Below are 26874 nucleotides of genomic sequence, written 5' to 3'. Positions count from 1 at the left end.
GCAGCGTGAAAGAAAGAGTTTTTTTTCTTGTATTGGCCAGTTGGGAGAATTGGACGGAGATGTGGGTCAGAAATTACCTCTGAAGCCGAAATTATTTAAGAAATTTTAAATTTATTTTCATTGTATTTGAAAGCAAGAGGGGAGAGAGAGAAAGGGAGAGAGAGAGGATATCTTCCATCCACTAGTTCACTCCCCAAATGCCCAAAACAGCCAGAGCTGGTCCAGGCTGAAGCCAGGAAACTGGAACTCAGTCTAGGTCTCCCACATGAGTGTTAGAGTCTCATGTACTTGAGTCATAACCTCTGCCTTCCAGGCTGCACGTTAGCAGGAAGTTGGCACTGGGGCAGAGCCAGGCTTCAAACCCATATGGGATGCGAGTGTCCCAGGCAGCGTGTTAACCACTGCCTTTGAAGCAGAAATCCTTCAGCTGGAATTTGAGGACTTCAAAGGGCTATTTTAAGTCCTTTGGATTTTAAGGGGGCATCAGAACACTCTATGAACATATTTGCAGAATGCTGTTTGTGCATTTTCCACCTCAAGACAGGCTTCAGAGCTTCCCATTTCTTTTTCTTTTCTGAAGAAAGGCAGAGTTACAGAGAGAGAAAGAAGGAGAGAGAGAGAGAGAGATCTTCCACCTGCTGGTTCACTACCCAAAAGCCTGCAAAGGCCAAGGCTAGTGCTGGTTCAAAGCCAGGAGCTTCATCCAGATCTCCCATGTGGGTGCAGGGGCCCAAGCTCTTGGGCCGTCATTCTGCTGCTTTCCCATGCACATTAACAGGAAGCTGGATCAGAAGTGGAGCAGCCAGGACTTGAACCGACACTCTTTTTTTTTTTTTTTTTTGACAGGCAGAGTGGACAGTGAGAGAGAGAGAGAGAAAGGTCTTCCATTTGCTGTTGGTTCACCCTCCAATGGCTGCCACAGCCGGTGCACCATGCTGATCCGACGGCAGGAGCCAGGTGCCATCCTCCACTGCACTCCCGGGCCACAGCAGAGAGCTGGCCTGGAAGAAGGGCAACTGGGACAGAATCCGGCGCCCCGACCGGGACTAGAACCTGGTGTGCCAGCGCTGCAGGCGGAGGATTAGCCTAGTGAGCCACGGCACCGGCCCGAACCGGCACTCTTAAGTGATGCCAGCACTGCTTAACCCACTGTGCCACAGTGCCGGTTCCCAGAGCTTCCCATTTCAAAGGGTGTTCTTAGCACCAGAGATAAGAACTGCTGTTGTGGGGCCCTCTGTAACTCAGAGTTTCTATGTTTTTTTTTTTTTTTTAAAATTAAGTACAAAAATAAAATATCAGCTGTCTTATTATACTTAGGAGACATAGACTAATTGGGTATTTTGGAACACTTTCTCAGCTGTAACTATATGACTCTTGTATGAGGCACGAAAATTTATTTATTAGAAATTTCTATTGATTTGAAAGGCAGAGAGACAGAGACATTCCATTTACTGATTCAGTCCCCAATTGCCTGCAACAGTTAAGGCTGGACCAAGACAAAGCTGGAATCTGGGAACTCAACCCAGGTCTCCCACGTGGGTGGCAGGAACCCAAATACTTGAGCCATCATCTGCTGCCTCCCAGGGTGCACATTAGCAGGAAGGTGGATGGACGTGGAGGCAGGACTCAGTGGCAGGCACTCGGATATGGATGTGGGCCTCCCTGGCAGCATCTTGACCACGGTGACAAATTCCCACCCGGAAGCAGCAGGACTCAAAGTCCACGGCATCTAAGTCGCAGCTTCACAGCTGCAGCTTCATCGTTCTAAATGTGCAAAAGCTACCCTACCGCACGGAAGCAGAGTGATTTTTAGCTTCTGTGACCTGCTCCGGTTTTAGATTCCAGGAGGTATGCCTTCACCTCAGCCTGAAGCTTTGTGGGGTGATTCAGTGAAGAAATGAACGATTAGCACGTGGGGAGTAATGTATTTTTACTCCAGGTTAAGATGTTCACAGGAGACGAGGCCTTTTGTCTTCATCGCAATCCCACCTGGGATCTTGGTCGTGCTTTTTTATTGCAGGGGCTGTAGGCACAAATAAGAGAAAGAAAGCACTTTTATGATTAACCAAAATATTTATGGTCAGAGCCTGAGTTTAGTCAGGGCAGAAAATTACATCTATTCCCTAAAGGAAATAATTATTTACAGTTGGGTAGCAAATGAATAATAATTTGTGGCAAATTTATCAGGAAGATAATTTTGCCCATAAAAAAGGAACTAATAATGGCACTGAACAGCTGGTAATATATTTGCAAAAAAATGATTCAATTACTAAGGCAGAAGGTTCTAACAGCTATCACGGCGAGTCGCACCAGTTTCTCTGCCTCCTCTTTAGCAAACATTCCTTTGGTGAGTCTCACACTCAAGTAAGCAACTCACCTCGCTTCCCCCCTGCGATGTGGGAACTGCAGTCCTGCGCAGGTAGAGAGCCTATCAGTGACTCCGCGCAGGGCAAAAAGTCGTTATGACCCAGAGTTAGAAAGACGTAATAACCCAGAGTTAGAAGAGAAAGAGAAGGGAAGGTGCTTTTTCAGGAAATGGTAGGTAGTCTTGAAGCAAATATTGAATCAGCCTTCCAGGAAATACCAGGCTTGGGTGAACTTGATTGGCAGCTCGCGTGTTCCTGAGAACAGGGTGAGTTGGTGGTTTCTGAACAATTCTTGGCCTAACTTTGCTTGCCTGAAGGAAAAACTCTCAGTTTTCTAAGAACTGCAATAGGTGTCAGTTGAATGTTGATGTTAAAATTCTGTTTTCTTGTATGTTAATTTGAGACTCTTCTTGTTGAAAGTTGAAACCTCTTATGGATCTGTGTTGGAGGAGTTCACCTGACCATTCTATTAGAAGCCGGAGCAGGACAGAGGTTGGAGGTGGCAAGAGGCAAGAGATGTTGATCAGAGCCGAAATAGGACTGGTTGTGCTTTTTCTCCTTCAGAGATAGGAATAAACATTGAGGGCTCCAAGGGACGAGGGTGCTACAAAGCTGTTTGCTGAGGGGCAGTTGGCTGGAAGAAAGGATACAACCCACGTTTGCTGTTCAGTGCGTGTGCCAATTCTTAAACTAGTTTTGACCTTGGCATAGTGCTTTGGGCTGAGTGAGTGTATGTGTTCCCTCGCAGCTGTGTGTCTGAACACGCAGCCAGGAGGGGCTGCACAGGAGGATTAGGGACCTGTAATCTGCAGAAGCCCCGTGGTCTGCGTCTGTGGACACCTGACTCTTTCACATTAGGTGAGAAGCCCCAGCTCCTGGGTCCCGGCAGGACCAGGTGTCGGAAATTATGTTCGCTCCTCATTTGCAAAGCTTGCTTCTGTGTTGTGCGACGGGCTCAGTTCTGCAGATATTAGCTGCTCCTCTGTTCAAAGGCGCACCTGAGGCGTCTGGTTATTTTTTAATAGCCTGGGTTAAAACACTGAGCACTGTGTCCTTCTGGGGGCGAGAGCATAACCTGCGGCTTGTTATCAGGAACATGATAATGAGGGTAAGCACATCAATATGGGTAAAAGCACGGCCCAAAGCGCTGTCTGCTGCAGGAAGAAGCAAGGTGATTTAGCAGACGTAAGCCTGACACTTCCTGTGTGCACAGTCATTAAGGGCAACCTCAGAGTGCAGGCACATCTCGCTTTGTCCCGTGGAGCGAGAACATTGCTCAATGTCTAGGAGAAACCCTCCTAAACAAATGTTTGCTGGTTCACCTCTTCAGCACTGGCTCACAGCTGCTTGCTTTTTTTTCTTTCTTTCTTCCTTTTAATCCATTTTGAACAAGAGCCTTCGAGCAGCATCTCCCTCTAGAAAAGGAGGAAAGGGCAAGGGAACAGATTTCTCTCCTGGATTCCAGAAAGGAAGAAGGGTTCCGGAAACAGAAAGTTCTGGCTGTTATTTAAGTTGTTACGGCTCCCGTCAGTTCCGGCTACGTCAAGTGCATCTCTGTAACAACTGGCAGAGCAAGTTCTGGGAAGCTGGCACATCCAGCCTGCTCAGTAACCCTTCAGGTTTGCCAGGCTAGAAAAACACGAGGCATGAGATAGGAAATAAAGAAAATTCTAAGCATTTAACACTTCATGCAGAGAAATGGACAGGGACAGATGAAATTGTGTGTATTGTATGTAGGGGAGAATGCACGCTGGCCAGGCGAGGTGCAGAGATTCTGAAAGGGCTGTATTGGAATTTTTTTTCAAGATTTTATTTATTTATTTGAGAGATAGAGTTACAGACAGTGAGAGGAAGAGAAGGAAAGACAGAGAGAAAGGTCTTCCTTCCATTCGTTCACTCCCCCAGATGGCCACAACGACCAGAGCTGCGAGGATCCGAAGCCAGGAGAGGGTGCTTCTTCCTGGTCTCCCATGTGGGTACAGGGGCCCAAGGACTTGGGGCCATCCTCTACTGCTCTCCCAGGTCATAGCAGAGAGCTGGATCAGAAGTGGAGCAGCCGGGACTAGAACTGGTGCCCATATGGGATGCCAGTGCCACAGGCAGAGGATTAACCTACTGCGCCCCAGCGCTGGCCCCAGCTGTATTGGAATATTAAGCTGCAGGTGGGCCTAGCATCTCGAGTCTGATGCTGCCCTTAATAAAGTGACCTCAGGCAAGCCACTAATCTGCTTCCCGATGTCTTTCTGTTTAAGAGGAAGTTGAATCCCCTGTATGGGATCCCAAGACCATCTCAATCTTTCTGGACTGCTTTAGCAGTACTTGGGCAAAACCAGAATTGATATCTGAATCTACACAGGCAAGTCTGAAATATCTCAGGTGTGCGTTGCTCCTGCCTTGCCCCCACATCGGTGTCTGGAAGGTACATGGTCTGAAAAGCTTGAATGTGACTTTGAGGGAGCAAATGGGTTTTCTTGTTTTCTCTATCCATCTTTCTAAAGAGATAGCATCTTGGCAAAGGAGTTCCAGAATCAGTTATACAAGGAGTCTTCAAAAAATTTATGGAAAATGAACATTAGGGAAAAGCTTTGCCTAGATTCAAAATTTTTTTGCTCCCAAACTTCATCTTTTAAATCCATTTTCCATCAATTTATTGCAGTACCTTTATAAGAGTGATTGAAAACTTTTGATAGTTTAAATATAGCTTTAAATGTTGTTTAATTTTTTTTTTCACTGACAAAGCACTTCGGAATGTTGGGAATACACAGTAGCCTTTGTATGCTTATACAGTTCATCAGACTGATTTATCTACAAGGCAGTTGTGTGGTCAGAGAAGTACGTATGGACACAGAGGGCTGTCTTCCCTGTGGCTTTAACTGAGCTGGCTTTGTCTGCCTTGGACATAACCCTTCTTGTCCAGTGTAGCGCCCATATCTTATCTAGGGTTCCTAAACCTGAGTACAAAATGACTGTATCCATCCAGGCAGGCTTTTCTGTTCTCTCCGTGTGATTTGGATCGGAGCAGACGGCGTGGCCTGCTCACCTCCCTTGCTTCAGCCACGAGTTTCCTGCAGCCCTCTCCGTTTCCTTTCCTCCAGTCCTGACTTTTCTCCTGTCTGCTCACAGAGCCAAATGCTCCTGGGCGTGTCCGGTGGCCCACTGACACCTCTGGTTACCTGTCTACCGTGTCATCCCTCTCCCCTAGCTGGTCCCTGGCAGGTGCTCCCTGTGAGGGGCAATGGCTGTCACCTGGCACCCGGACTGCCACTCACATCCTATCTGAGCAGTCATCAGAGCCTGGAGGTTTCAACCTGCATCTCTGATGGGACTGCCCTCTCCACCCCATCCCATCACGGTTGCATTCTTCAAGGCCTCTCATGGATCACTGTGAAGATCTGCTACCAGGTGCTGAATAGCATCCTCCCCTGCCCACGAGACACTCACATCCGAATCTCTGTGTGAGTATGTTACATGACTGCAGGTGGCATTAAGGCTGCTAAGCAGCCGACTTAACTAGGGAGGGCGTCCCGCTTTATCCAGGTGGGACCAATGTCATCACAAGAGGCTGTGTCCATGCACGAGTGAGAACCGCCCACCCGTTGCTGGCTTTGAACAGGAAGGAAGAGGCTTTGGGCAGCTTACAGAGGAGGCGAGGTGGAGGACACAGAAGTCTCTCCTGGCTCCCAGAAAGGAATGCAGCCTGCTGGCATCTTGATTTTAGCCCAGGGAGACCCATGTTGGATTTCTGACGCAAAAGACAGTAAGGTAATGAATTTCTGTTGTATCGAGCCACCAAATTTGTGATAATTTGCTACAGCCTCTGACATGCCACGGTCCCAGTCCTCATGTGAGCCTCTCATTACTCTCTTGCACTTAAACCTTTCAGTGGCTCCTCTGCCAATGTCCAATGTGTTTGTCTAGTTTGTCTACTTAGCTCTTTAACACTTTTTTTTTTTAAGATTTTCTTTATTTGAGAGGCAGAGTTACAGATAGACAGAGGGAGAGACAGAAAGAGAGGTCTTCCATCACTGGTTCACTCCCCAAATGGCCACAACAGCCAGAGCTGCGCAGATCCAAAGCCAGGAATCAGAAGCTTCTTCCAGGTCTCCCATGTAGGTGCAGGGACCAAGCACTTGGCCATCTTCAGCTGCTTTCCCAGGCCACAGCAGAGAGCTGGATCAGAAGTGGAGCAGCTGGGACTAGAACTGGCGCCCATATGGGATGCCAGCACTGCAGGCAGAGGCTTAGCTTCCTAGGCCACAGTTCCAGCCCCTCCTTAACACTTTGTACTTAGAAGGCAGTGGATAAATGTTGGATGACCTTAGTAGAAAGTAGGAAGTCTACTTAGTAGACTTAGTAGAAAGTCATGGTTCTTTTTTTGAAGGGCAGATTAAAACCTTGTATTTATGCATCCCTTTCTGGAAATAGGATAGAGCCAAATGGATTCTCTTAATTCTTTTCTTGTTTTTAAATTATAAAATATAGGGGTGGGGAACCCTTTTTTCTGCCAAAGGCCATTTGGCTATTTGTAATCTCATTCGTGGACCATACAAACTTATCAACTTAAAAATTGGCCTGCTAGAGGGGCGGTGCTGTGGCAGAGCAGTAAAGCTTCCACCGGATGAAGCTGCTGGCTCCTAGCCTCAGCCTGGCTCAGCCCTGGCCATTGCAGTCATCTGGGGAATGAACCAGTGGTTGGAAGGTCTCTCTCTCTTTGTCTCTCTCTGTCTGTAACTCTTTTGAATAAATAATAAATCTTTTGAAAAATTATCCTGCTTTAGATTTATTGAATTTGAGTCTCATCTGTGGTTGCCTTGGCTGGGTCAGATCAAATGATTTAGAAGGCAGACTTTCCGTCTTCCTGACATGATAGCATGTTACTATAGCCTATCTGATAAATGACAACAGTCTCTGCAGGAAGCCACCCAGATGTGATCGTTGTTATTATTTTAAGGTGTAGCTTCTAGTTCTTTATGCATCAAGGTACTTCGAAAAGTGTGTGGAACATGGAATAAAAAATAATTTACTTTGGTGGAAAAATCTTGAAATCCACACAGATGAGGGGTCTTCTAAACAGTCATGGGAACTGTGTGTTGTAGGAAAAAAGAAGTTTGTATTTCAAGAAGTACCTTTTCGTTCAATTGACCTTTATGCTTGTACCATCATTTTTTTTTGACAGGCAGAGTTAGACAGTGAGAGAGAGAGATAGAGAGAAAGGTCTTCCTTCCGTTGGTTCACCCCCCAAATGGCCACCATGGTCGGCGTGCTGCACCGATCCAAAGCCAGGAGCCAGGTGCTTCTTCCTGGTCTCCCATGCGGGTGCAGGGCCCAGGCACCTGGGCCATCCTCCACTGCCTTCCCAGGCCACAGCAGAGAGCTGGACTGGAAGAAGAGCAACCAGGACAGAATCTGGTCCCCCAACCGGGACTAGAACCTGGGGTACCAGTGCTGCAGGTGGTAGATTAGCCAAGTGAGCCGTGGCGCCGGCTTCGTACCATGTTTTAAGTACACGAGGGTACTTCAAAAATTCATGGAAAGATGAAATTAAAGGTAAGTTTATTATGCATTTTTCAATGACCCTTTGAAGTCCCATCACAGAAGAAGACTGGGGGAATGTGCAAACAGAGACAATGAGATAACTGGACATTGGAAATGGACACAGACAGGCCAACACAGACTGGGTGCTGGGGCCCTGAGATGTCTTCCTAGCCTCCCCTCAGAGGGTTGGTTCCCCTGTGACTCGGGAAGATCTTAGGGTCGGCCTCCTCCTTCCCACTGCACCGAATGCTGGAAACCAAGAGGTGTACAGTGCGTGGCCCGCCCCAGGTGTTTTTTTTGTTTTGTTTTGTTTTTTGTTTTTTAATGGGCACCTGGTTTCTCAGGAGTTCTGTGGAGGAGGCTTGGTGTTGGGCATGCAGATGGACCCTCTCCCCTCCCCTGCTTCTCCCTCTCTGCTCCAGAGTGTAGCTACTTAGGCGGTTGAGCTGCCTATGCCCCCAGTACACAGTGTACATGGGGAGGACTGAGACCCAGAAGTGCCTTCAGAGTGGACCAGCCTGGCATACCCAGTCACCGAGTATTAACAGCCAACCTCTGCTACAAACACCTGAGAGTCTGGCCTTGACGGTGGCTGCTGTTTGGAAGCATCCGTCAGATGTACACAGAAGCCTTAGTGAGATGTCAAGTTCAGTAGCTGCACATTCTGTTTTTGGTGGAGTGTTTTGTTTTTTTTTTCCTTACCTTGTGAGTTTGGGAAAGCCAGGCTGGTTGCCATGGCAACACAAAAGCATTCAGGCACTTGTTTGTTCTGTTCCTTTGTTGGTTTATGGAGTGGTCGGTGGAGGCCCTTGAAAGAAGGCTGCTGCTTTAGTGGCTGACAACTAAATCACGACTCTGCCTCGCAGGGACGGGCGCTGGGAGTGGGGGCAGGGGCAGCCGCAAAGCCCGTTCCCATTGTGTGCTTTCACCAAGATTCTGGCTTTGGAAGGAAGGTACTTGCACCTGGAGCAAGTGGCATGCCTCGGTGCCTCTGTGATTACAAAAGAAAATGAGCGAAAGCCGAAGCCGCCAAACCCGACTTTGCCACCTGATTTTCCCAGCCTCCACCCCTGCTCATCCCCCAGTGCAGGACCATATGGTGTGGTTCTTGATCTTCTCTCACAAGCTCAAGGGTACAAGAGCTGCTGCTGTCAACCCATGGACTCTGAGACAAAAGAGGGGCTGGGACAACAAAACGGAAGCTGGTCTGTTCCGGAGGAAGTCGGCCATTGCCTCCTGCCTGGGACTCTCGGGAGAGCATGCTCTCACAGGGTCAGAGTCCCAAGGGCAGGAGCTGGCCTGTGCAGGGGTCAGTGGCCTGTCAGTTGCAGGCTGAAGAAGAGAGCCTTGCCCTCCTCATCACTGTGACTCAGGGCCCAGTGTGGGCAGTGAGCGGTTATTGAAATACCTGCACAGTTTTTTCATGCTATGTACTTTTATTAACTTTTTGAAGACCTCTTTTATGTATGGATTTCAAAAATTTTTACACCAAAATAAACTTATCTTTTTTTTTAAAAAATGACTTATTTATTTGAAAGGCTGAATGGCAGAGAGAGAAAGAAATCTGTTCACTGGTTCACTTCCCAAATGGCTGCAACGGCTGGGGCTGGGCCATGCTGAAGCCAGGACTAGGGCCACCGTTCAGATCTCCCATATGGGTGCAGGGGCCCACGTGCCTGGGCCGTCTTCTGATGCTTTCCCAGGCAGACTAGCAGAGAGCTGGATTAGAAGCAGAGAAGCTGGGACTGGCTTGAACCAGCACTCTGATGTGGGATGACAGTGTTTCAGATGGTGGCTTAACCCGTGGCACCACAATGCTGGCCCCAATAAGCATACCTTTTAATTCTATTTTCCACAAACATTTTGAAATACTCTTGTATGCATATACAGTGCATACATGTACACATGTATATGTATGTATATTGTTTTACATTGTTTTTGTAGAAATAAAATTTGCTACATAGCATTTCCTACATAAGCTTTTCATTTGACCAGGTATCATCAGCTATTTCCAGGCTTATAACTTTAATTATTTTTTTTAAAGATTTATTTACTTATTTGAAAGTCAGAGTTACACAGAGAGAGGAGAGGCAGAGAAAGAGAGAGAAGTCTTCCATCTGCTGGTTCACTCCCCACTTGGCCGCAAAGGCCAGAGCTGTGCCTATCCGAAGCCAGGAGCTTCCTCTGGGTCTCCCACGTGGGTTCAGGGGCCCAAGGACTTGAACCATCTTCTACTGCTTTCCTAGGCCGTAGCAGGGAGCTGGATAGGAAGTGAAGCAGCTGGGATTCTAACCAGCACCCGTATGGGATGCCAGCACTGCAGGCGGCGGCTTTACTTGCTGCACCACAGCACCAGCCCCTCCTAAATTTTCTTTAAAAAGAAAAACTAGTGAAAGCCTGAGGAGTACTCTATATAATAGAGAATGCAGGATGCTTTGTGAACATGTAACTACCCAAACTGATACAGGAGAAGCTTTGGGAAGAAATGATATGGTTTGGGACTATACTGGTAGATACACAGTGTTACAAGAGACATTCTGTCTTGTTGTACCCATTGCTAAGGTGACAGCCAAATCATTTCTCTGTCCTGAGAGTCACTGTGATGATCCTCAAACAGTGGATGCAGCGGGGTGGAACACAGACCAGCCTGGGACCAGGGCACACGCAGTTCTCCTGGTTCTGCCATTCATGAGAACGTGGAGCCCTGGACCTCCATTTCCTTAAAGTGGTAGAATTGTTCTCATTGACCTAAAGGCTCCTTTCAGGTCTAAAATTTGATTATTCAAAGCTGACTCTGTTCTGTTCATTTTGTTTGTAGTTACTTTTGGTGAATATAATGTGTATTTAGAATATACTTGGGACTTCCATTACTTCCAAGTTTAATGCTTTGTTGCCTGGTAGATTACTGTAACTATTGTAAAAAATCCAGTACAGTTTAGTGGAAGATGATCTTTGCTTACCTATTTTTTATTTTTAAAATTAATCTTATGCATAAATTTAAGATCTACAAATATACTATACCTACTGGAATGACTGCTTACTGTAGGTCAGCAACTTAATACATCCATCACTTTCCAAAGTAACCTGTGTTTGTCCACTGGGGGAGCCACTGGTGTTGGTTGCAGGCACTCTAGGTAGTAAAGCCAAATCAGCCGGCCTGGGCTGCTCCAGCCAGGAGACAAGCAAGACTTTCAGAGGGGCCTCAGGGCCGTGCAGTGCCCGATGCTGGGTCATGCTGAGTGTGGCTCCCTTTATTCCACCCATCCGGATAGTCTGTCCCTTTTCATGTCATACTTGTTGACTTTTCTTTCTATGTGTGGGGTTTGCAGGTCCATCATCATATTCTGATTTCATTCTGTAGCCAGAGTTGGATTCTGCTGTGACAGAAAACTCTAACCTTGAATTCCTGTCTCTCGAGCTGCCCAGGCACCGTGGGCAGGTTATTCTGTCTCTCCAAGCCCAAGTGTCCTATGCTATACCAGTGAGCACATAACCCATCTAGCCAGGTTGTTGGGGGTTGAGACTGACCCGGCACGAGTTTGGCACAAGGTATTTCCCCTTCACCCTTGAGTTTAGCTGGGAAAGTGCTTGTCCTGCATGTTTAGGACTTTAACCTGGATGCCTTCCATGTGAGTTCCATGCATTCCATTGAAATCAGCAGACTTAGGGGGGATTTCTGCTAGTAGCTGTGGTCAGTTCTTTTCTTGATCTTGCTTTGTACTGCGGTAAGTAGAGTAGGTGCTTCCTACACACAGCTTCTTTTGAATGATTTCTTATTTTTAAACTTAAAAAGATTTGTTTATTTGAAAGGCAGGATTACAGAGAGAGAGGGAAAGACAGTAAGAGAGATCTTGCATCTGCTGGTTCACTCCCCAAATGGCTGCAACAGCTGAGGGTGGGCCAGGCTGAAGCCAGGAGCCTGGAATTCCATCCAGGTCTCCCACATGGGTTGCAGGGTCCTAAGCACTTGAACCATCTTCTCCTGCTTTCCTAAGCTCATTAGTAGGGAGCTAGACTGAAAGTGGAGCAGCTGAGACTTGAATTGGCGCCCGTAGGGGATGCTAGTGTCACAGACAGTGGCTTAATCCACTGTGTCACAATGCCAGCTCTGTGGCTTTTTTATTTCTATTATTATTATTATTTTTTAATTGGAAAGGCAGGGAAACAGATAAAGAAAGGGACAGAGATCTCCCATCCACTGGTTCACGCTCCAAATACCTGCAGTAGCCAAAGCTGGGCCAAAGCCAGGAGTCAGGAGCTCCAGCTGAGCCTACCACACAGGTGGCAGGGACCCACGTACTTAAACCATCACCTGCTGCCTCCAGAGTGCACGTTAGCAGAAAGCTCAGCTTGAGAGCAGAGCCAGGACTTGGTTTCAGGCACAGGCACTCTGATGTGGGCTGCGGGTGTCCCGAGCAGCATCTTAACCACTGTGCCAAAGTGTCTGCCCCAAATGGCTTTTATGAACCATTAATAAGGACATAGGGAGAAATTTATATGGGCTTCTGTACCCATATTTTAAATAACCATCAGCATTTCAATACATGGAACAAAGTATATACATGTTCTGGCCCCTGGTAAATATTTTAGCTAAGAGGACTTTTCATCTACCTCTATTGCTTTAATGGAACTTGAGTTGTATAGGAATGCTTTAATTATCAAAGTCTTCATTACAAAAAGCCTCTGAGATTTGAGATAAGTTTACATATTATTATATGAATCACAATTTGCTTTAGGAGCTTATCTAAATCCCATCTGTTTGATTGGAAAAGGGAACTCGGAACGAATCCATCTAATTTTCAGTTTTCTTCCTTGGAGAGAATTGTGATTGAAAGTTAGAGTGGGGTTATGTGCTGCCTTTTTTTTTTTTTTAAGTGGTTTCTAGAGGAAGTTTTAGGGTTTCCATAGCAATGCATAAAGAGTCATCGTGTTCTGCCATGATTTCCCAGCAAAGAGTATTGGCAACTGTGCTTCAGGAGGAATGAAAAAGTGGATATGAGATCATTCTAAATTTGTTCTGGCTGCTTGGGGATCAGCAGGGCCCACAGCCTTGTTCCACTAGCTGAATGTAGTGACTCCCCTGCCCCAGGCAGGTGATGGGTTTCTAACCATGCTGTGGGTGGTGACTGAGGAGTGCACCCTTTGTTTACTGGGCGTGAGACCCGGGGATCTGCCTGGTAGAAGCTGTTGATGTTGCCATAGCTGCACCGTCAGTCACCTTTCCTCCTTTCTTCTTCCGCACTTCCCTGGCCTCCCTCTCTGCTCCCTGGCCCCTCCCTTTCTCCTTGTTGGTTTTGGTCCTGCTTTTAGAGCTGTGCTCCTTTGCATATGTTTGTCTTAGCTGTCTGGCCTCCTGCGGAGTGGGGCCACAGGCCCAGGGACTGTCCTTGACATCTTTCGTCACCCTCATCACCTCGGGCTGCTGGACCTGGCATATTCCCTTCCTTGTAACGATTCTGGCCTGTTTTCATGTGGGCTAAAAATAGCAGCATTTGTGCCTGGTGTCACAAGGTGTACTCGCTCATCCTTGTTTTATGAAATTTGAGCAAATTGTTCTCATTGGTGAATTTAGAGGCACTGAGAAAGCTGCATCATCAGCTGTCCAGCATAAGCATGGTGCTGTCTTACAGGCCAAAAAGGCCGCTGAAAAGACCGTCTGGGGACATGGCTGTCACCCTGCTTGGATTTCCCAGTGGGTGGTGATGCCCATGCAATTCCATTTGTAGGAGTTTGCAAGCCTTTAACTGCTTCAAAGTGACTTTGCTTGCAGCAGTATTCTATCATGACTTCTTTTTTCACTTAAGAATGTAACTAAATTTGAAAGGCAGAGGGATGCAGGAGGCAGGGAGGGAGGAAGAGAGAGGGAGAGATCAGTCTTCTCTCCACTGGTTCAGTCCCCAAGTACCCACAACAGCTGCGACTGGGCTGGGCTGAAGCCAGGAGCCTGGAGCTCAATCCAGGTCTCTTATGCGGGTGGCAGGGATCTAAGTACTTGAGCAGACACTATGGCCTCCCTGGGTGTGCATTAGTAGGGAGCTGGAATTGGAAGCAGGGCTGTGACTCAAACCCGGGCACTCTGAAATGGGGTGTGGATGTCCCAAGTGGCATCTTAACTGCTACACCAAGAAGCCATGCCCACCTCATCCTCACTTTAAAGTTGAGTGATATTCATGGTTGCTGAAGAAGCCCAGTGCTAGCCTCGACTGTATCCAGCAGTCTGGAATTTGTTTTCTCCGAGACTGACTTAACAGGGATTGAAGTGACTTAGTGAGTGCTAGAGAAGTCAAGGTGATCCTTTGCCTAACGTCATCACCTCGCCACTTCCGAAAGGGAGTTATGAGGACAGAAGAGCTACAAGACTTGCTTAGCTTTGAGATTTTATCTATCAGCTGCCCAGCCTTGTCTGCTCTTCCCGTTAAAGGCCCTGGAAAGTTGCAGACAGAGTCTGACAACTTCAGGACCGGCACCGGCCAGGCCGACTGTTTTGACATACAATGACCTTGGGGAGTGGGAAGTCCCCTCTCCTTGCCGTGCACACCTGGGGCACATTGGGATGGCTTCCAACATAAGGGCGGATTGTTGTCGTCCTTCCCAGATACAACATGGTTTTGGGGCTTGCTGGGTCAGAGAACTGGAGAGAAGAGGGAGAGGGGGAACTGCTCCCTTCTGCACTAGTGGAGATCCCCAGTTTCCACAGATATGGAGTCAGGCCTAGAATCTGTCTATTCATCCGTGCACCCATCCAACATGCTTTGGTGGATTCCCATGTGCACAGCTAGTAGGGGCTACTCATGACTCATGAATGCCCTGCCTGCAGGGAGCTTACAGCCCAGTGAGGGGTATCCATTCTGCCTTGCATCTGAAGCCTCTTCTGCCCCCCTCCCCAAACCCCAACACATGCATAAAGCTTCAGGGAGGACATTTAATGGGAAGGGGCCATGTACAGCTAGACTACAAGTTCAATTTCTGAGTTTGTTATTTAAGGATAAGGGACATTTTGAGAAATGAGATGCTCCAACAGGCAGGGATTGCTACGGCCCCTCTTCTCTTTTCCTCCTCGTCCCCTTCACTGGTGTGTATTGAATGCTGCTGCACCCAGACACTCTATATGGAGGGTGGGGCAGAAAACAAGGAATGCTAGACTTTCGCCTTCCTGATAACACAGGAGACCTTTAGCTGTGAAACAGGCGCCCAGCTTGCTGGGAGTAAATGCTTTCCAGGTAAGCAGTGTGGATTTGCCGTGAGTTCACCTTCAGAGCCCGCTGGGAAGGAGTCATTGGAAGAGGTACTTGGAGTAGCATTTCATCAAGAGAGCATTCTCGGGAAGGGGTGGGATTACAGGCGCAGAGGCCTGGACATGTTAAGAACCACTATGTCCAGGGACACTGAGTTGAGAAAGTTCACTTGGGGGCATAAAGAGGTAATTGCAGGCAGGTTGCCAGATTATCATGACTACAATGAGATACCTAAGACAGGCCACTTATGAAGGAGAGAGGTTTATCTCAACTCGTGGTTTTGGAGTTTCGCAGTCCAAGACCCAGCGGCCCCATGGCTTCCTATCTGGTGGTGATATTCTTGCTGGCAGAGTCCTGGGGTGGCACAGAGCATCAATGAGCAAGAGGGAACCTGTGTCTGTGTGGGTCCCTCCTTACCAAGAAGCCATGATTTGATTGTCTGGACCAAACCCTAACAACCTCATCCAATCTAATCATTTCCTAAAGACCCCACCACTAAATACCATCATTGGATTAACTTTCCACTCACTTAGTGCCATTAATGCAAGACTTTGGGGATTCTGCCTTTAACCCTTGGGCCTTTTGGGAATACTCAAATTAATATACATGTAGCATAGCCTTCAGAGACCAGCAAAGGAATGCAGGAATGTTCTTGTAGTGAACACCAGTCAAGAGACAGCGACCTGGTAAACACAGTACTTGGTGAAGGTAAATGCTGTGTTGGAAGCAGGATGAATTTAGGGGGCTGTCAGAGAATAGAAACAGAGGGTCTCTAAGGGGAAGTTGTGGTCACTCGGGAGGGTGAACAAGGGGCCGTGGCACTTGGAGACCTTGCCGCAGAAACTGGGGTGTCCTTTATTTTCTCCCCACCCTGCTCAAGGCCTGATCCTCTCTTTAGGCCAGGACGTGAGCAGAGAGACAGAAAATAGAATATTCCCTGGGGTTCAGGAAATACATCCATGCCAGTCTTCTGGGGCCACCATCAGGAGCGCCGTGGGCCATGCAGCTAAAACCACTGGCGTTTGTTGTCTTACTGTTCTGGAGGTTGAGAGTCCGAGATGCATGCATTGGCCTCCGTCTTGGGCTCTGGATGGCCTTCTCCCTTTGTCTTCACATGGCCGTTCCTCTATGTGAGCGTGCACTTTGGGCCCTTTTTAAAGGCCACATGTTAAGGTTTCTGTTTGAGGACCTTGTCCTCGAGTAAGGTCATGTTCTTGGGTACTGGACTTCAACATGCACATTTCGGAGCAGGGGTACAAAATTTGACCCAGACCAGCGTCTCTGGGAAGCACAAGGTCAGAAGCAATATGTCTGGCCTGGCCCCTCACCCTAGGCCCTTGTTCTCCACACCCCAGACCTCTTCCTTGTGATAAAATGGGTCAGCCACAAAGAGACAGTCCCTGAGCCAGCTTCTTGTCATTCTTTTCTAGGAGAATTTAGGCTGATGTCATCTGGGGGCTTTTCAACTCCCAATCTTAGAATTAGCAGCCGTTTTCTTTCTCTCTCTCTCTCTCTCTCTTTTTTTTTTTTTTTTTTACATCTTTGGCAATGCTAGTTTCTTACCATATTTATTGCAGTCATCTGTTGATGTGCATGATAATTTTTATAATGACAGGAGGAAATCTCGGAAGACGAACAGAATATGCCGAATAAACAGATGCGTGAAGTTTCAGCAGCATAGTTTTCATTTCTGTCCTCCTCACAGGGTTAGCGCATACTTTTGACTTCTTTAACCTTGACCTTTGAGGTGACATCTCTTTATTTCCAGCTTTCTCTGATTGCATCCACTGGCTTATGCTGAGGCCCAAGGCTCTCCTGTCTCCATTTCTGAATTCTTTCTTTCTTTTTTTTAAAAAGATTTATTTACTTATTTGAAAGTCAGAGTTACACAGAGAGAGGAGAGGCTGAGGGGGAGGGGGAGGGGAGAAGGAGAGGGGGGAGGGGAGAGGGAGAGGGGAGAGAGGGAGGGGGAGGGGAGGGGAGGGGAGGGGGAGGGGGAGGGAGGTCTTCCATCTGCTGGTTCACTCCCCAGTTGGCCGCAACAGCTGGAGCTGTGCTGATCTGAAGCCAGGAGCCAGGGGCTTCTTCTGGGTCTCCCATGTGAGTGCAGGGGCCCAAGGACTTGGGCCATCTTCTACTGCTTTCCCAGGCCATAGCTGAGAGCTGGATTGGAAGTGGAGCAGCCGGGACTCAAACCGGCGCCCATATGGGATGCCGGCGCTTCAGGCCAGGGTGTTAACCCGCTGTGCCATGGCGCTGGCCCCCATTTCTGAATTCTTGTGCCTTCTCTGGCCTTCAGGCTAAATCTGCTCTCCTCACGGTCTGGCGCCATAACCGTCAGCACCTCTTGCACTGTAACCTCGAAAGTCCCACAGTGAGGCAGGATAGTAGAAATGGAAGCAGGAAGCTTGAACCAGACTGCTGGGGTCCAACCCTGGCCTGCAGCTTCGGCCAGGTCGCTCAGTCTCCAGAACTCGGTGTTCGCTCATCTGCTGGTGATGACGGTGGTCAGCCCAGCCTTGCAGGACCATTGTCAGACCCGAGGAAGCATGGGGTGCCTGGCGCATGGTGCACGCCATGCAAGGCTGAAACAGCATAATTATTACTCTGCTTGCCTTGTTCTGAATAGCTTCCCAGAGTCTGATTCCCTTGGCTCCTCCTTCATTCCACCTGCCCCCTTCCCCAACAAGGTTTCCCTTTTGTAACCTGCATGGGGGTGGGCTGTTCCTGGGTCAGACCAAGAACAGGAATGATTTACAAGGACGGTCCATTTTGACTGTGTGGAGTGCTCTAACAAGTCGCATACGGGTCTCCCCTTCCCCTTTGAGACTTGCCTAAAAGGAGGGGCTTCCTGGCTCCTTGGGCATCAGGGACACAGTGATGTCTGCCCTGTGTACATGCCTGTGGACCACTCTTGGAATCAGGTGTTGCAATCCAGGGGGAAGTTGGGGTAGGTCTGTCATGATGCGAGGGGTGGGGCTTTTTCTTTTTTCTTTATTTATTTGAAAGGCAGAGTTACATATACACACACACAGAGCACACACACACAGAGATAGGGAGATAGAGAGACATAGAGACAGAGAGACAGAGAGACAGAGAGAGAGAGAGAGAGAGAGAGAGAGGAGAGGTCTTCCATCCACTGGTTCACTCTCTAAACGGCCACAAAGGCTGGAGCTGCACTGATCTGAAGCCCGGAGCCAGGAACTTCTTCTGGGTCTCCCACATGGGTGCAGGGGCCCAAGGACTTGGGCCATCTTACTGCTTTCCTAGGCTATAGCAGAGAGCTGGATCAGAAGAGGAGCAGCTGGGACACGAACCGGTGCCCATATAGGATGCCGACACTGCAGGCATTGGTCGGCTTTACCGCTATGCCACAGCGCCAGCCCTGGGGCGTTTTCCTGTTACGTGAGTTGAGTTCCTCAGGAAAAACACATTCCTGTTATAGTGAAGCTGAGGTCTTTTGCCTTTCTGGGGTTAGCAGACTTCTGGTCATGATCGTGTTTGTGTCTCCAGCCTCTTTCCCTATGCCTGTGACCTGCCCGGCGTTGCCCACTGCTAGGGACCTTCTCAGTCACTCCTTGTCCCCTCATGACAACTAGTGAGGTACTGACATTGCACAGGATCTCCGTGAGTCCCCAGACCCACAGTGCCACCATCAAGACATCAGCTCATCGATAAGCCAGTGGGGATTGGGTCCACTTTCGAGGCTGTTCTTTGCCTTGGAGAGAGGGTGAGGTTTGCTGTGTGTGGTTGCTGGATCTCAGCCCTCCTGCTCTTCCCTGCACCCTGGAGCTCTTCTCACCCCCCCGTGACGTGGTGCATTCAGGAGACTGCTCCCTCTTTGCGGCACGCTCCTGGGCTGCACGGGGTAGAGCCTCCTGCTTGGCATCTCTCACTGCAGCTGGTGTGGCATTGCTCCTCCCCTGTCCCCGCCCCTCCCACAGAGGGGCAGACCATTGCCACGGCTGCAGATGCCCCACCTTCCCCACAGCATGTTTTCCTGCATGTTTTCTTCTGTTTTTCCACTCACAGTGGGATTCTGAAACAATCTCTACAGGAATTTTGTGGCTGGGATCCTATCAAAGATACTTTCTGAATAGTTTTGGCTTCGAATTGATATTTTAGTGAATGCTTCCATCGACCGCACTGCCTCACTGGCAGTGGACAGGAGGAAAAACAGCAGGAGAGAATACCTTGAACTGTTTTAATTCACCCATATGCCTCAGTAGAGCAAGAGGCAGGGCCTGTAATTTCTAGTTTGCAGAGCACCGAAGCGATTGGGTTAAAGATGCTGTCTCAGGACAAGGAGGCACACACCTCGGAAGATGCGTGGAACCAGATGAAATGCTTCCAAGGGCAGAAGAGGTTCTTTGTGTCTGTCGGGCAAGACCTCCTTGGCCCTAGATATAAAAATATTACTCACCTATCAAGCTAATTTATTTACCAACAGGAAAGATGTTCAAAAATTGGCAGAATGCACTACCTTCATGCAATTGATAATGGATATTATACAAATTACAAGTTTCAGATATTGCTTTTGTTTTTATTTTAGAACCATTAATACGATATGACATTGCTGACAGATGTAGAAAATGAGATTTAAAGAATTTTTAAAATATTTATTTGAGAGGCAGAAATATAGAGAGAGGGAGAGACCGAGAGAGATATTCCATTTGCTGGATCTCTCCCCAAGTGGCTGCAATGGCCGAGCTGAAGCCAGGAGCCTGGAACTCTATCTGGTTTCCAATGTGTGTGGCAGGGGCTCAAGCACTTGGGCCATCTGCTGCTGTGGCTCTCCCAGGCACATTAACAGGGAGCTGAATTGGAAGTGGAGCAGCTGGGACTTGAGCTAGTGCCCATACAGCAGCTTAACCTGCTGCGCCACAATGCCAGCCCTGAAAATGGATGTTTTCAAAATCGTTATTGGAGTGGTTCTTGCTAATCTCTCATCCTGCTTTAAAAGCATTTTTACTTTTTTTTTTAAAATGGTTTATCCATAAAATCCATTCTTTAAATATTGTTTGATATAGAATAAATTCTAAATGTATGGAGTTTCCCCTGAAAAATCTTTTTTTTTATTTGACAGAGTTATAGACAGTGTGAGAGAGAAACAGAGAGAAAGTCCTCCTTCCATTGGTTCACTCCCCAAATGGCCGCTATGGCCGGCGCTGTGCCGATCCGAAGCCAGGAACCAGGTGCTTCTTCCTGGTCTCCCGTGTGGGTGCAGGGGCCCAAGCACTTGGGCCATCCTCCACTGCCCTCCCGGGCCACAGCAGAGAGCTGGACTGAAAGAGGAGTAACCAGAACTAGAACCCAGCGCCCATATGGGATGCTGGCACCGCAGGCGGAGGATTAACCAAGTGAGCCACAGTGCTGGCCCCAATCTTTCTGTTTTTAAGAAAGATTTATTTATTTATTTGAAAGAGGAGAGAGAGAGAGAGAGAGAGAGAGAGAGAGAAATAGGTGGCAACATACTAGGATTCTGCTAGATTTAAATAACGACAGTTTCTCGGGGAGAGATGTTAGATAGCTGAGAAATATTTTTTTCTTCTGTTTTTCCACTCACAGTGGGATTCTGAAACAATCTCTACAGGAATTTTGTGGCTGGGATCCTATCAAAGATACTTTCTGAATAGTTTTGGCTTCGAATTGATATTTTAGTGAATGCTTCCATCGACCGCACTGCCTCACTGGCAGTGGACAGGAGGAAAAACAGCAGGAGAGAATACCTTGAACTGTTTTAATTCACTCTGGAAAGCTTTGGCTTGATTTTTTTGAGTTCCCAGGATTTGAGTATGTGTAGATGCTCCTAGTTTTCTTCTCCTTAGCTGTCTATGAAATATAAATTGACTTGGAAACAGGAATGTTCTCAGGTAATGCTTTCTGCTGATGGGTCCTGCATATTGCTGTGCAGATACCCTACTGAGCTGATGGAAATGGCAATTTTGGACTGAAAAGCCAGAGAAATAGGCATTGGAAGGCGTTTTTTTTCAAAGGCTTTATTTCTGTTCTGTGTTGTTGTTTTTTTCTTTTTCCAAAGATATTTATTTGAGAAGCAGGGGAGGGCGGAGGGGTAGAGTGGAGATTCAGTCCTCCAATGACTGCAGCTGGAAGTTAGGAACTCAATCCAGGCCTCCCATGTGGGTGGCAGGGACCCAACATCTTGAGCCATCACCTGCTGCCTCCTAGGGTGGCCTTAGCAAGCAGCCAGGATTGGGAGCAGAGCTGGGTGTTGAACCCAGGCACTCTGATAGGGGATGGAGGTGTCTTAACTGCTATGCCAAATTCCTGTCTCTATTTCACTTCTCTTTTTAAAGACAAAAGCTGGTTTTGGCTAGGTCCTATTCTGTGGGGCAGAGAAAGGCAACCAGTAAAATGTTTGGTGTTACAACTTTATATTACAGGGAATGGTTGAAGAAACTACAGTTGTTTTAGGTTATGGTTTAGATATGAGTTTGGGTGTCCCCCAGAGGCCTAAAGACTTGTGATAACACTACTAAGGGAGTGGAAACTTAATCCAATTATGATGGATTATTATGGTGTTCAGTGGTAGCGGATTGGGAAGAGATTATATTGGACTGGGTTGTTGGAACAGAACCCTTATGGTCCAATAATGGCTAGGTATATAAGGGGACATGTGGACAGATTCCTGCATGCGTGTGGCTGTGTGATGTTCTGTTCTGTCTCAGGACTCTGCCAGCAAAAGTGTCGTCACCTGATGAGCCATGGAAGCCACCAGTCTTGGACTGTGAACCTCCAAACTGAGAACTGAAATAAACGTCCTTCTTTCATAAGTATCTTGTCTTAGGTTTTACATTGTAGTAACAACAACAACAAAGAACCTGACTAGTAGGGAGGCATAGAGTTATCTTCAGGTATTTGCAGGGTTGATGCTTGCTTGCTTTGGGAGGAAGAATGTCTAAATAGAAGATGCAGCCAGAGAAGAATGGCTTGCTTGGCCAGCTAGGGAGCTTCCCAGTCATGGCAAGTGTTCAGTCAGATGCTGATAGTTGTTAATCAGTGTGATGTATGCTGGGTTCCTTCTTTTGGTGAGATTTGGAAGAGGGCATGACTGCAAAGATCCATGTAAGAGGGTCTCAGGTACAGAGTGTGGTAAAGTCAGCATTATCAGCATGCGTGGGGACCCCTGGGCTCTGGACTTGGCCTTGCTGCCGCACTGCTAGGTATTTGGAAGATCTGCTGGCCTCTTTGAATTTAATCTTCAGCTCCCTCCCTCCCCCCACTTTGTGGTTGTCTGATAAAGGATTGAATCAAGGTCATCTGGGTTTTCCTGTAAATGAACAGTTTAGAGCTAATAGTTTCATAGTCTGCACATTTGACAGTTGGCTGCAAGCCCAGAACTTCTGATGGACCTAAACCACAGGGCAAAGGGAGCAGAGCCATGTGCTCATTTCAGCCAATAAGGAGGATGACCCATCAGTGGGATTTGCTTTCTTACAGAATCCTCCAGGGACTTACCTCATTCCGTGCTCTGGTTCAGTGACAGTTTACTGATGGAGTTAATAAACTATTTTATAGTAATATCGCTTTGGCAGTTATATGTTCTTAATTCAATTAAACTAACATATTATGGCTCTATTATAATACCGGCATCAGGGATATAGGAAAGAATGAGAAGTCACTCTCTGGCTTCAGCAAACTGCAGTCTAGTGGGGATCCCAGTCGAGTCAAACGAACAATGATGTAATGAGTTGAGCTCGCTGTAAAGATTCAAGCACTGTGCAAGGGGCACAGTCATTAAGTCTGCCTGATGGAACTGGGGTAATCTTTGCAGAGGAGTTGGCTTCTAGAAGGTCCTTATCAGTAGATCTATGCCTATGGGAAAGGTTAGTTCCAGGGACAGAAATCCTGATAAGGAAATGCAAAGAAGTACTTGGCAAGTAAGTTGGTGAGGCAAGTAAGTTGGGAGGTGTACTTGGTGAGAATAAGCATAGGGTCTGTGGCAGGTGTACTTGGTAGCCAGATTGGAAAACTGATTTGGGGCTGGTTTGGAAAGAGTCTTGAAGGCTGTGATTATAGCTTGAGCTTTAGTGGGGAGTTTTGGAAGCTTTTATGCATGGCTAGATCTGTCTTTCACATAGCTGACTCTGTTAGGAGTTAGAATGGATTGGGGTTGTGTAGGGTCTGGTAGTATTCTGCATAAGTAAGTGTGTGTGTGTGTGTGTGTGTGTGTGTGAGAGAGAGAGAGAGAGAGAGAGAGGGAGGGAGAGGGAGGAAAAGAGAAGGGGAGAGAGAGAGGGAGAGAGAGCGAGCGAGAGAGGGAGAGTGAGAGAATCAGTGTTCAGTCATATTACTGAAATCATCTCGGAACCTCACTATCTAGCGAAGCTGTCAAAGTAGCTTAGTCCAGCTAAACCTTCTCCATAAGAAACTCAAATTGTATTTTTTTTATTTGACAGGTAGAGTTATGGACAGTGTGAGAGAGAGAGAGACAGAGAGAAAGGTCTTCCTTTTGTTGGTTCACCCCCAAAATGGCTGCCATGGCCGGTGCTGCGCTGATCCGAAGCCAGGAGCCAGGTGCTTCTTCCTGGTCTCCCATGCAGGTGCAGGGCCCAAGCACTTGGGCCATCTTCCACTGCCCTCCTGGGCCACAGCAGAGAGCTGGACTGGAAGAGGAGCAACCAGGACTAGAACCGGTGCCATATAGGATGCCAGTGCCACAGGCGGAGGATTAACCAAGTGAGCCATGGCGCTGGCCCCACAAATTGTATTTTTAAAAAATTAAAAAATTTCAGTAGGCTTTTAAAAAGTGGAAGGGGAAGGAAGGCAACCTCAATTTGGGCTTCTGCCCCAGTCCACCTTGGGATGGTGAGGGTCTGGGTATAGTAGTATACTAAGAATACATTGGTGGAGATTTCAGAGGACGTTTGAAGAGGATAAGGGGATGCTCATGGGTGGACTCTCAGAGATGCCTGTGTCAGAGTATTTAGTATGCATATTTGGTAGCCCACAATGATGGTAGAAACCATGAGGATATTGTAAAGTATCAGAAGAAATACTTGTTACATTGGGAATGTATCCAACACAGAACTGTATTGGGTATAAAGACTGAGAGGTGAACAGAGAAGTGGAGGATCTTGTAAAAAATGTTGTGTGTTTATTTTATTTATTTTAGAGGGAGGGAGGGAACCAGGGGATAGAGAGGGCAAGAGAGTGAAAGAGCTCACTAGTATACTCACATCCACAGATGTATTATCCAATCAGTTGCAACAGTCTGAGCTGGACCAGGACAAAGCTGGGAACCAAGAACTGAACCCACGTCTCCCATGTGGGTGGCAGGGACCCAGCCACCTGAATCATTACCTGCTGCCTTCCAGGGTGTGCAGCTGCAGGAAGCTGGAATCAGGAGCAGAGCCAGGACTTGAACCCAGGCACTCTGATATGAGGTGAGAGAGCATTGTAACCACTAAATCAAATGGCCATCCTGGAAGCAGGGCTTTGAGAGGGTGGTAAAGGTGATGGGAAGAGACCCTTAAACCAGAAGATTCTCTAATGATGTAGGATACAGAAATTAAAGCTGAAGAATAAGGATGTGATGTGGGTTCCAGCTCTGACCAGAGGCCTAAGTTCTGGGGTCTGAATGAGAAAGTCTGTAGGAGGAGTTGGTTGAGTCATGTACCCAGGAGATGGGTGAAGACAGGCCTGGAGGAGACCCAACTTCTTTTGCTTGTATTTGCTGTTTACCAGGCAACCTATTGGTCTGTAATTTCATCTCAAGTGGATCCACCCCCAGGTCTACAAGGTTGGTTCTAGTTCCTTCACCAGGAATAGCCACTGTAGTATAAAAAAGTAGTATTCTGATTGATCACATATATTATTGCTGGAAAATCACATTAACATCATGCAGTCAAGACACAGCCCTGCCCTGGGATCCCACATCATCTTGGTTATGGAGCTGGATAATATGGTCCTGGATCAGAACCTCCTAACCCAAAGCCAAGGACTGTTCATATATCTGTTATGCCTCTCTGCCTTTCAGTCCCGGATGAGTTTAATGAGCATGAACCAGTCCATGAGAGACTGAGCGTCTCTGGGTGAACTTTGAATATCACCTTCTTAAACTGCAAAGCCCTGGAATAGAACTGGGGCTGTGTTGGTCTCAGAGGGACACAGTAGCATGTGAGGCTCAGCTGGAAGCCATCCTGCATCTTCACAGTTCTAGGTTAACCCAGGAAGGGAGCATAGCTTCCTGTGCCTCTGGTCTGGTGAGGATAGCTCTGCCCCCTGAGACGATGCTCCTCAAGGGAGCACAGTTTTCTGTAAAACAGCAGCCTGCTCAGAGTGGGCTATGGGATCAGAATTTGCCTCTCCAGACTTTGCAACGTGGTGCCTTGCAAGGCTTGCGAATAAAAGCACCACATTCAGTGCCTGGAAGTCTGGCTTTTCTAGGCCTTGTTTGCTCTGTCAATGAAGAGGCTGTCACAACTCCCTCTTGACCTAAATGTGTAAAACGTTGCGTGTTATTCCAGCTGTCCTAGTAGCTTTTGTTTGACATTTTCTAAATTTATAAGGTCAAATGTAATTAGCCCTGGATATCCAAATCCCCACTGGGAATAATTTCAAGGCATGGGATACCTCAATAAGTCTATTTAAAAGTCCGCAGCCTCTTTCCATCATTTGCAAATTGTTTAAAGCTCTGAATCGGCCTTGATTCTGGAAGAGTGGGAGAAGTTTGAGGCAGTGATTGGGCTGAGTCAGGTACTTGTGCCCAGGGCTGGGGATAAAGGAAGACTTTGAGATGGACCCATCATCGTTGCGTTTTGAGGTCAACACTCACGGTTGCCATATGGAGCCAGACCTCAGGCTTTCAACCCCGTGTCATCTTCCCTTGATGTGCGATGATAATCACCAAGTGGCATGCCTAGTGCAGACGGCGTCCCATGGCAATGTGTAGCAGACTGATGCGGGCACGCCAGGGGGTGGACATTTTCCAATGTGTCACAATAATAACAATGCAGAATCCTATTGCTGTTCAGCTTCCCCTGGAACTGTAGCCCACGCTGCACCCACTTGATTCACCATCCTCTGTGAATGCTAGACAATTAGCAGCTGATAATGAAAAATGCCATGGGAACCAGTGGGAAAATAATAGCTTACTGCAAGGATATAATGAAATGAAATTAGCACAGACAGTAAAAACAGACAATTTATGGTGTCTTTTTTTTCTTTTGGTAATTACAGCGAACCAGTAAATACTTGAAATCTGAGAATCGATTAGAATCTCATTAGTTTTGGAAGAGGGCTTTATTCAGAAATTAACTCTAGAAAAGCTCCCTCTTAGGAATACGCTTCTAGTAAGGACCTAGAATAGGTGAAAGATGCTTATTTCATTTTGTTCATTTACTGTTTCCTAAGTGGTTGTCATGTGGTTTGGGCTTTGGAAAGGAGTATTAACACTGATCATTGATTTTGTTTAAAGGCCATACATTTAAAAAGTATTTATTCATTTGAAAGGCAGACACACACACACACACACACACACACATCTTCCACCTGCTTTGTCGTTTCTCAGTTGCCTGCAGAAGCAGAGCCAGGCTGAAGTTGGGGGCTGGGAATCAATCCAGGTTTTCCATGTGGGTGGCAGGGACCCCAGTACTAGAGCCATCACCTGTTACCTCTCAGGGTGCTCGATAGCAAGAGACTGGACTCAGATTGGGAGCTGGACTGGAACTGAAGCATTCTGATACAGGATTTGGGCATCTCAAGCAAGGTTTTAA

The 26874-nt window shown here is 47.4% G+C and overlaps 1 protein-coding gene across 14 annotated transcripts in view; it reads left to right on the top strand.

Annotated features, from left to right (window-relative positions):
* SYT16 (synaptotagmin 16) overlaps positions 1-26874 on the top strand; it is a 322943-nt gene that overhangs the window by 124811 nt on the left and 171258 nt on the right. For 2 of the 14 annotated variants that reach the window (XM_089322562.1, XM_089322560.1), the window contains exon 1: positions 5150-6128. The exons of 2 other annotated variants lie outside the window; for them this stretch is intronic. The gene's annotated coding sequence lies outside the window, so the exon portion shown is untranslated. Of the gene's footprint in view, positions 1-2491; positions 2633-5149; positions 6129-24344; positions 24544-26874 lie in introns of those variants that run through there. 10 more of the 14 variants (XM_089322566.1, XM_089322565.1, XM_089322557.1 and 7 more) reach the window with 9 other exon arrangements.

The sequence above is a fragment of the Oryctolagus cuniculus genome, chromosome 20, assembly GCF_051225735.1.
Source record: "Oryctolagus cuniculus isolate XC-2025 breed Fujian yellow rabbit chromosome 20, ASM5122573v1, whole genome shotgun sequence".
NCBI classification, from domain to species: domain Eukaryota; kingdom Metazoa; phylum Chordata; class Mammalia; order Lagomorpha; family Leporidae; genus Oryctolagus; species Oryctolagus cuniculus.
This window is presented reverse-complemented; position numbering and strand designations above follow the sequence as displayed.